Source organism: Pogona vitticeps, chromosome 2 (genome assembly GCF_051106095.1).
Source record: "Pogona vitticeps strain Pit_001003342236 chromosome 2, PviZW2.1, whole genome shotgun sequence".
NCBI classification, from domain to species: Eukaryota; Metazoa; Chordata; class Lepidosauria; order Squamata; family Agamidae; genus Pogona; species Pogona vitticeps.
The window spans coordinates 32369043-32379378 of record NC_135784.1 but is presented as its reverse complement, the minus strand read 5'-3'; the positions used below and the strand labels follow the sequence as shown (position 1 = coordinate 32379378).

The 10336-nt window shown below is 41.1% G+C and overlaps 2 non-coding genes across 2 annotated transcripts; both read left to right on the top strand.

Moving 5' to 3' along the window:
- Positions 1-6574: 6574 nt before the first annotated feature.
- TRNAL-CAA (transfer RNA leucine (anticodon CAA)) lies at positions 6575-6682 on the top strand. Its single transcript has 2 exons — positions 6575-6612; positions 6637-6682. It is a non-coding gene; the product is annotated as a tRNA-Leu (tRNA).
- A 529-nt stretch (positions 6683-7211) lies between these two features.
- Positions 7212-7283, top strand: TRNAE-CUC (transfer RNA glutamic acid (anticodon CUC)). Its single transcript has one exon. It is a non-coding gene; the product is annotated as a tRNA-Glu (tRNA).
- Positions 7284-10336: the final 3053 nt, after the last annotated feature.

Sequence of the window (10336 nt, the reverse complement as noted above, 5' to 3'; positions counted from 1 at the left end):
TTATGAAAATAGAAAAGACAAAAGAAAATATTTATCCAGCATGTTCTTAGTTTGTGGAACTCCTTGCCACTGGATGTGATGATGGCATCTGGCCTAGATGCCTTTAAAAGGGGATTGTACAGATTCCAGGAGAAAAAGTCCATCACAGGTTACAAGCCATGATGGGGACATAAAATTTCCAGGCTTAAAAGGAAGGTACCTTAAAATGCCAGATGCAGGGGAGGGGTATCAGGGAACAGGTATCTAATTGTCTCGTGTGCTCCGAGGCATCTGGTGGGGCCACTGTGAGGTACAGGGAGCTGGACTAGATGGGCCCTTGGCCTGATTCAGCAGGGCTTTTCTTCTGTTCTTATGAAATACAAAAGAATCTCTATAAGAAAGAAACTACACATTTCCCAAGGTAGGAAGAGTTTTCCCAGAAACATCAACCGTTGTTGCACACCGGAGAGAAACTCTAGAAATCTCTAATCACAGATTCAGTACAAACTCAAATCTCATGAGCCATCAAAGAATCCATTCAAGAGAGGAGACCATCTCTTATCTCCAAACAGTATGGTCAGCAACCATAGCATCAGACACTCGATTATCATCATCTTAGAACTATAGAGATAGAAGAGAAGCTATGGATCATTGAGTCCAACACTTGAGATACATCAGGTTGAATGCAGGATTTAGTTTACTAAGAACTCCACCTTGCTCCACATAATAGAATCAACATGGAACAATGGCTTATCTATACAGTATTTGGAATTTGGAAACAACTGAATTTCAGATATCATCTGCCATGAAAGAATTCACATGAGACAGAAGTTGTGCAAGTCCCTGGAGAATGTAAAATGCTTCATTTAAAGCTGACACCTTAATTAGCACCAGTGAATTAATGAGGACTTTGTGTGTTTGTTTCATGTACTGTTCTCTCTTTTTTAAAATTGTGCATTTTGTTGAATTTATGTTATACAAAATGAGCTTAATGTAAATGTACAAAAATAAAATTATATGTTCTTGGGGAAAAACTTAGCATTCAGATGCTAATATAGATACAAATAAATAAAATAACAAAATAAAGTATGACTATGAAGTAAACTGTTATGGTTATTCTGAAACTTGGTGCATGAGAATAAGCATTTACTGAGCCTGGTCTTTGGTCTTGATCCTACCTACTGGCCCATGATCAATCAGTGTGTTACAGTCTCACCTGTTAGCCTATGAGGAAGCAAAGGATCAGAGATGCCCATTATGAGGTGTCAGAGTCTCACTGGATACCAAGGCGACATCACAGCTTGTGACAGTCCAGCATCAGGCACCACAAAGGTGAAATCAGCAGTGGCATTCTCAGGTGGAAAAGAGAGCTCAAGTAATTAGCATGTACTGTAATTGGAGCAATGGCTACTGCTTCGTATAGAACAAGGAGAAGGACACACCTTCCAAAAAGGAGAAAACAGATGTTACGCAAGAAAACAAGGTGCAGGAAGCTTCTGCCAAGACGAAGAAAGCCACCATTAAAACGAGAAAGACATAGTTGTAAGAGAGCTGGCAAGCAAGCCGTGTCACCAAAGAAAAGTCACAGGCACCCCTGTGATGAATTTGTGTCTAAAGTGTTGCGCCGTCTGCACAAAGATAGGATACAAATATCAACCAAGGCCAAGGGGAAGATGATATCCTTCATAAGGAGGTTCTACAACAGTGTGTCTGACAAGGCCAAGTGCAGCAAGAGAGCCCAGCGCACCAGCACCGTGGGCGCCAAGGAACTGCAGAAAGCACTAAAGCAGGTGGTGCGCAAGAACCAAGCCACGAAATTGCTCAAAACCATCCAGAAAATGTCGCGCCGCCAGTAGAGCAGCATTCCTCCTGGTCTCCGTTGATCAGCATGTGACATCTACAGAGGAGAAGTAAAGGGAGGAATGAGCCGACTTGAATAGGAAAAAAAAAGGAAAAAGAAAAAAAAAAGAGAAAACTCCAGTTTCCACCTGATGAAATATCCTGATTCTGCCCTAAATATGCCGAGGAACTCTTCACTTTAGTGACAACAAGATCTTACAGACAAACACTCCATCCTCAAACTAAGAAGAGATTTGGAAAGAATCGACAGAAGAATCCTCACACCAGTGGAAGAACTTGGAAGAAGAAACTTCTAATTCTTAAAAATATAATAAAAGGGGATTCTACCATGCTTTTTGGTTCTGATATGGTTTCCTTTACTTTCAATCATGTAAGATCTTGGGATTGCTACGGAGGAAGTTTAGGGGAAATGCTTTTATTCAGGCAAAGATCATTGCGAGGACAGGTAGAGAAAGGTACATGTAGGGCAAGTGGTTTACTACTCCCATGGACAAGTAATAAGACACCCGAAAGGGAAAGGGAAGCCAAGAATGGAAACCTCTACGCCTGAAAATCTATACAATTGCATCAGATTGATGCTTAGAATAGAGCCATTGGAGTTAATGAGTTAATTTACTTTTATTGAGACAGACATGACTTCAGAGCTTCTTCTGCAGTTATTACTAAGGTGTGGTTCCATATAAGGTTCCATATAAGGTTGATTGTGCAGTTGTTGTGCTGGCTTCATTCATTGGATTTTATTGTATATTATTGTTCCCAAGATACTCAACAGAGGTTCTGAACAGCATGTGCAATGGTTCCCAACCATGGATCCCCAGATGTTCTTGGACTACAACTTCCAGAAATCCTAGCCAGCACAACTAGTGGAAAAGACCTCTAGGAGTTTTAGGCCAAGAACATCAGGGGACCCAAGGCTGGGAACCACCATACAGGGATTTAATGTAATAACCAAGACTGTTCCAGGGTCTGTTAATTCTATTTCAGGTACTTCATTTATCTCAGTTCACAATTACTTCATAATTGCCACATTTGTAGAGAGTAATGGGGACCTCTCTTCCACATGTGATGGTCCTGCCCTCTCTGTAAAATAGCAGATGCGGTGTGCGTGTGCGTGTGTGCGTGTGTTTGTGTGTGTGTGTGTGAGAGAGAGAGAGAGAGAGAGAGAGAGAGAGATCTGGCAGCAGCCACCATCTGGCTGTTTTACTTACTCTCTGCTGCCATCTGTTCCTTTTCGACCACAGTGACAGATAATCTCTCCCCCTTATCACAACAATACATCCACAACAAAAACATGCTGATCGCCCTATTTCCTGAAAAGGACAAAAGCTGTTCCCACAGCTATAAATACTCAACTATCCAACAAACAGCAACAGAGCATGGACAGAGTTCCTACTCCAGTCCTCTGAAGATGCCCGCCACAGAGACTGGCGAAACGTCAGGAAGAGCAACCTTCAGAACACAACCAAGGAGCCCGAAAAACCCACAACAACCATCAGATCCCAGCCTTGAAAGCCTTTGAGAATACAACGTGTGTCACATTTCTCATTTATTTATTTGATTTCTATCCCGCCTATCTGGTCTTATTCGACCACTCTAAGGGATACTATCCTATTGCCAGCATTGAAATAAAATTTAACTCATGAGCCTGAGGACTTGTAAATGTGATGTGGGGGAAGATACATTTCCCCCTATCCTTCAAGCACAAGACCCCAGCTTTTGTGCACAGACATTTTGTAAATGTATTTTCACAATCATTCCAGAAATACTACAACAGCCCATTCTGTTAAGTCAGTCTTTGCCCCAAACCTCTTCTCAGTGATCTGCAACGTCCATTCAGATGATAAGTGGAATGATTGCAAAACCGTTAAGAATATATTTGGCCCCTGTACTTTCTGATGGAGATTAAGCTGTTTCTGTACCATGGTCAACAGAACCAAAGTGAAAGAATAATAGATTTTCTAGAGGAAAATGGTTTTATGAGAAGAGATCCCAAAGCTTACATGGTCTGCATAGGTCATTATAGTTAATTGTTTTAAATTAAATTAAATAGGAAAAGATGGGTAGGAAGGTGGAGAAAACATCTTGGTAAAAAAACGATGGGATTGGTTTGGATGCAGTGCAACATCATTGTGTATACTGAGGTGTCACTTCCTAAGAAAAAACAACATACCATGAATTGTATTTTCTGTTTGAAGGTGGGATGGGGTGGGGTTATGGAGGTAGAGGCAAGCAACTGGGAAGTAAACAAAGGCTGTTCGCATAGAAGAACTTTTTGGGTGGCATCTGAGATACTGGCCGAGGCTTCAAATTCTACATTGGTATGGAAAGCACAAATCGACTCCTTTCACCAACTAATATGAGTAATGATGGTAACTGTAGCTGTTGGGCACTGATGGCCATTGCAAAATTATCTGCTGGTAACAGTTGTGGTATCATTCAATTCATAAGTGTAGTACGATTGCATAGGTCATAGTCATATTCAATGTAATAAACGTTCCATGGCTACAGGGCAGGCAAGGCCACCCAATCAGCACTCCCTAGGCAGCTCCTTCATTTGCATGCATTGTCTATAACTGAGTGTGCCGGGCCAAAGCCTGGTGCCATTTGAGTCCAGGGCTTCAGCGGAAAGGGAAGAACCATGGCTGCTCACCAGCAAAGCAGAAGGAAAGCCAGAGAGGTAAAAAGAAAGAAGGCCCAGAAGAAGCATCAACAAGCCAGGCGGAAGCAGAAGAAACTGCAGCCCCAGAAGCAGAAGAAGCCGCGCCAGGCGCGTCCCAAGCACAAGGGCCGCCAGAACAAGGCCGGTGGCAGCGGTGGGGAGCAGGAGAGGAAGGTCTGCCGCCCGCGGCTCTTTGCCTCCAGGATCCTGCGGCAGATGCCCAAGGTGCGGATGGAGGCCAAGGCCCGGAACCTGGTGAAGACGATGCTGACGGACGTCTACAACCACGTGGCCACCGAGGTGGAGACCCTGAGCCAGAAGAACGAGGCCTCCGCCATCAGCAGCTCCGACGTGCAGACCGCCTTGAAAGAAGCCATGAGCAAGGAGCTGGCCAAGCACACGGCCAAGCAGCCCACCAGCGGGGAGTGCGCTTAGAGGGGACAAGGACCCAGCGCCTTCCCCCAGGAAGGAACCTAATAATAATAAAAAACAAGAGACTTTAAAATATTTTGCTGCCTCAAAATATCTATGAAATCCTGTATTCTACCACTTTCTATGACCACACACACCTGAAAGAACGGTTTGTGAGGTGGGTTCCGAGAGGAAAAGAAACACCACATATATGAACTGGTTCTTCCAATAAATCGGGATTTTAGCAGCTTTATTTACCGACTTCTCTGTGTTTTTCCCCTTTAGTTTGAGAATGTGCAGTTCTGCTGTCCGCTGATCAGAAACCATCATATAAAATGTTGGTCTGCTGTGGAGGCAATAGTATTAATCTTAACACAAATCAAGTGTAACTGCACCTTTAAAAAGTGTTTTTAAGATTTGTAATTCTTCCTTTGATCTCACCCTTTCAGTTTTGCATTCAGGCTGAAAATCCATACAACTATTTTTAAAAAAGGGAAAAATGCACACTTCCACCTGAAACATTTAATGTGTAAGAATTCTGCTTTACTCCCTTGAGAAAAACCTGACAGGGTTGTGTACTAGCTATAGAGTGCTAGCATTAGCTAATTACCTAATTTAGATAAAGTTGGTTCTTCACCAACAGACTTAGCAATTAAGTAATTACTTTTCTAGACTGTTTCTGCTAACCAATACTTTGAAGTTTATTATCAGGGTTAATAATAATTGGTATGTTTCGTATCCTATTTTGCTTTGACCCCACACTCGCAACCACATGCGTTGTGTGTAAATATACATTTATACAGTATATCGTGCATTGGTGGTCTATGGAAAACAGATTATTGAATTAATTATTTTTCAGCAGAGTCCATTCGTAGGCTACAGATATTGCCTTCTAGATCCTTCTAGGGCCGTATACCTCATACATGAAACGGTAACCTGGAACAACCTTGTGAGGTTAAAAATATATATATTGGCGACTCTGACTTAAATATTGAGAAGCATAACATTTCACACTCTGGGAAAAGCGAACATCGAATTCAATGGAGTTTGAGCTAGCGGGAAGCGAATGCGATTGGCTAATACGGTCTCGTGACAGCATAAAACTCGCCAATCGGAAGCCGATGTATATATCTTTCATTAATTAATTTCCCTGCGCATTTTGGTGTCTTCGTGAGCGTTCATTTATTACGTAAAGGACGTACAAAGATACTTGGAAAATAATTCACTGGGTCATGGTCGATTTTAAACCCGGGTTTTTTCTTTACGTTTCCAGATGTATATAAATAGAGAAAAGAACGCCATAAGTAACATTTAATTGTAATGCACAATTTACAATTTACATATAAACGCTTAGTGGTTTAAGGAAAGAAGCCCAGAGAAAGACAACTCCAGGAAGAAATCAAAATTTTAAATCAGCCCGGAAGAACTGAAGAATAAACTCAATTTCTTCGATTTTTTTTTTTATTATTTAATGGGTTTTGGTGGGCATGTAGTGATCTGATGCTACCCGGGATCCAGCCAGTGTCGGTATATTTCGTTTTTCCAGTGCGTGTGCTGTAAGGGAAATAGATCCCGAACGACCTCCGTATATCTTTGCTTCCTAGCTGGCGAATAAAATCTACATGGAACTCTTTAGGCCCTTTTTCCACAGGAGTGTGTGTGAGTGTCAGGATGGCCGAGTGGTCTAAGGCGCCAGACTCAAGGCTGATCCTTCCCCGTGCTGGGTGTTCTGGTCTCCGAATGGAGGCGTGGGTTCAAATCCCACTTCTGACACATCTATTTTTAACCCCCTCTTAAACCCATAGTTTTTTTCACTTCAAGCATCCCAACCCTGTTAAAACATAAGTCTACTAGGGTCGCTTAAAGGTAAAGTTGAAGACATGTTTTAAATCTTCATGTATTTGTTGATTACCTTTTTTCCCTGGTGCTTACGTTCATGAAGTCTAATGCGTTTGACTCATTCCATTCTCAAGTTCCTTTAGCTGTTTGTGATTTCTTGTTCTGTGCGATACAGAAGCAAGGGAAGATGTTTTTTCTTTTTTTGTTTTAAATATCTAGACGGCAAAGCTCCAACCCTTCCGGGATACTTTGGCTTATAAAAACAGAATACTCCTTCGCGGCATCACAGGTTTTATTGTTGGCCTGGTGGGGAAAGAAGCAAAAAACATAAGCTTTAATTTCGTGTCTCAGGAAAATTCTAAAAGTTACACTCAAAACTATATCTAGAATTTAGAAATATATTAAGAGAAAGGTAAAACTGCAATGGATTGTATACATCTTGATGAAACAGTCCATTACAGCTTCCCTGGTGGTCTAGTGGTTAGGATTCGGCGCTCTCACCGCCGCGGCCCGGGTTCGATTCCCGGTCAGGGAACATGTTTTGTTTTGTGAGTACTTTCCACCTCCTTAAGTTTTGGGCAAATCAGAAAAAATCAGAACAAATTATGTTTTGCAAAATATGTTGTTGGACGGCTGATGGGTTTTTGCTTTCAGCAACTGGGCGTGCTAAAGTTGTAGTTCTAAAGTTTCAGGATGAAAACCCAAATAAAGACTTAACATTAAAGATGTTGTAAAAATAAATATCTGGATTGAGCTGCTGTTATTATATTGATTAAGTGGTGGACATTAGTTTCACTTTAAAAAATACACATTTGTTTTGATAAACCGCAAATAGCTCTTTATTTAAACCTAAAATAGCAGCAGAAGGAACAAAGGAGAACCATGCCAGGAATGTGAATACTTTGGGTTTATGGAAAAGTTGTGGGTTTTTTTTTTCTCTCTTTCTCTTTAAATTCTTTCGGAGAGAGGTTTGTCTGTACTGGGAATAAAGCCTCATTAACGTAGGAGGACCTACGAACTCAGTGGAAATTTTTATGAAATGGGAACTGGGGCACCACTTTGGCCTGGTCATACTCTGCCTTACCGAGGCTCTCCTGTCATACCTATTTCCCAGACCATCGTGAACTGTGACTGTCCAGTTAAATCCTCCTAAAACTATACTTAACAGTATACCTCCAACAAAAACAATATACTGTATTGCAATAACAACAGCAATTAAAGTTGTGGTAACAGATTTGTGTTTGTTATGTGCCATCACATTGGAACCAATTTATAGCGACTCTTATCAGAGTTTTGAAGGTAAATGGGAACAACAAAAAGGGGCTTGTTTACATTGTGAAATTTGGAGCCATCCAGCGGGTGCTGGAAAGATCCTTCTCTCCAGTGCAACCTATTTTAACTCTCTCTTAAGGATTTTACACGTTTCCACTTCCTGTGAGTTGCCATGGTTAAGCAGAGTGGCACTATCCCCTCTGCCACCCTGGGTGTACCATAGTTTGTCTGTGAGGACTGCTGTCCATATTCACTCTTCCTCCTCTTTCTTATAGATAATATTTTAGTTTCATTCTCTTTCTCCAATCCATCGTATCTCAACTCTCTTTCTAATCAGGACAAAGGGATTAAAATATTGTGAATGTTTCTGTGGTAGTTGTCCCTGAACAAAATAAAGCTGCCTCCCCTACTGTCAGGATTTAGATTCCACACAAAGTAGTGTGTACTGTTGTATCAGAGGGTATCTCTCTCCCTAATTTGGGAGACATCTCCCTGTTCTGGTATTAAGCTACCTGTGCACTCAGGAATAAAAGAATGCAAACGGAACTCTCTCTGACTTTAGGGGGATGAGGAGACGAATGCATGGTTTTAAAACATAAAGATCCTTGGCAGCAAATTGTTGTTGTTTAGTCATAAAATTGTGTCCGACTCTTTGTGACCCCATGGACCAGAGCATGCCAGGCCCTCCTGTCTTCCACTGCCTCCCGCAGTTGTGTCAAATTCATGTTGGTAACTTTGATGCCACTGTCCAACCATCTTGTCCTCTGTGGTCCCCTTCTCCTCTTGCCCTCACACTTTCCTCACATCAGGATCTTTTCCAGGGAGTCTTCTCTTCTCATGAGATGGCAACAAACAGACAATAACAAAGTGAACAGCTCATAGGTTTAAGAGGACACGGCAACCTGCTACCTGGGTCAGCTGCCCCGCTCTGCCTCATGGAACGGATGGCCATGCTTTTTGGGAAAGCTTTCGCTACCTTGAAGTTAATTTCAAAGCTTCAGATGGTTCAGAATACAGTGGTGCCTCACAAGACAAATGCCTTGCAGGACAAAAAACTCGCAAGACAAATGGTTTTGGCAATGGGGGTTGATGACTCGCAAGACAAATGTTCCTATGGCAGTGCTTCGCAAGAAGAATGTTTTCTGTTTTTTGTTCCTGCCTCATGTTTGCTGATTTTTAAATGTTTTTCTATAGTGTTTAAAAAGTTAAAAAAATTTTATTGAAAATTTTAAAATCATCTGCACAATATTTATGGCTTTAAAGAGCACTTAATAAACCCTTTGTAAACCAAATTTGACTTTGTTCTGACTTTTTTTGCCCATAGGAACACATTAATTAGATTTCAATGCATTCCTATGGGAAAACGCGTTTCGCAAGACAAATTTTTCGCAAGACAACATTAATTGCGGAATGAATTGAATTCGTCTTGCGAGGCACCACTGTATAATTGTTAACTGAAACAAATTATTGAGATTAAAGAACATATCCTGTCTGTCCTTGATCTGACCGATATATATTCAGGCCTGTTTTCAATATCTGGCATTTTTGAGCAGCTGCAAGGCTCACTGCAGACAACTGTGCTGGGTTTTGAAGAAAATAAACAACAGTGAGAGGAAACACCTCACAATTCACAACATTACCTGTAACAAAAAACCCTTCGGAAAGTATAGGGGTTTTTAGAACGTAACTCCAAAAATGTCATAGCCAACATGGCTGAGGGATTCTGGGAGTTGTAGCAAAAAAAGTGTTACATTTGTAGACTTTAATTGTAACATATACTTTTGGGATAATGATGTTACCTATATGACTGGTAATGTTAATTTTTTGGGATTACATGTAATGTTTATTCAGTATTCATGAAATGTTGCTTTTGAGTGGGTATAATTTGTGCTCGTTTTTAAAGTTTAATTTAAAAAAACAACAAGTTACTCGTTCAGTAACAAACAAGATAGTGTTATAAATTGGTGTTCCATTTGGGTACCATCAAAGAAATACTAAAATGGCATGGCACACGGAAATACCTGGTGGCCTGGGGCTTTGCATGATAAGCTTCCTATGTTTGCAGACTACACATTTATCTTACTGAATGGAAGCAATGTCAATGTTCCCATATGCCAATGTCTCCATATAAATCAAGGCCCTTTAAGTAGATAATATTTTGTATAATACTGTATATAGTTCTGTGTTCTTTATAGTGGTTAGGGTAGCCAGGTCAGCAGCATCCAATTTCTTGACATTCCATAGCCAAAACCAGGGGGCAAGCCCTTATTATGTCACGGTATCAGAGGAAACATGTACAGTATTCCCTCCCTGGGT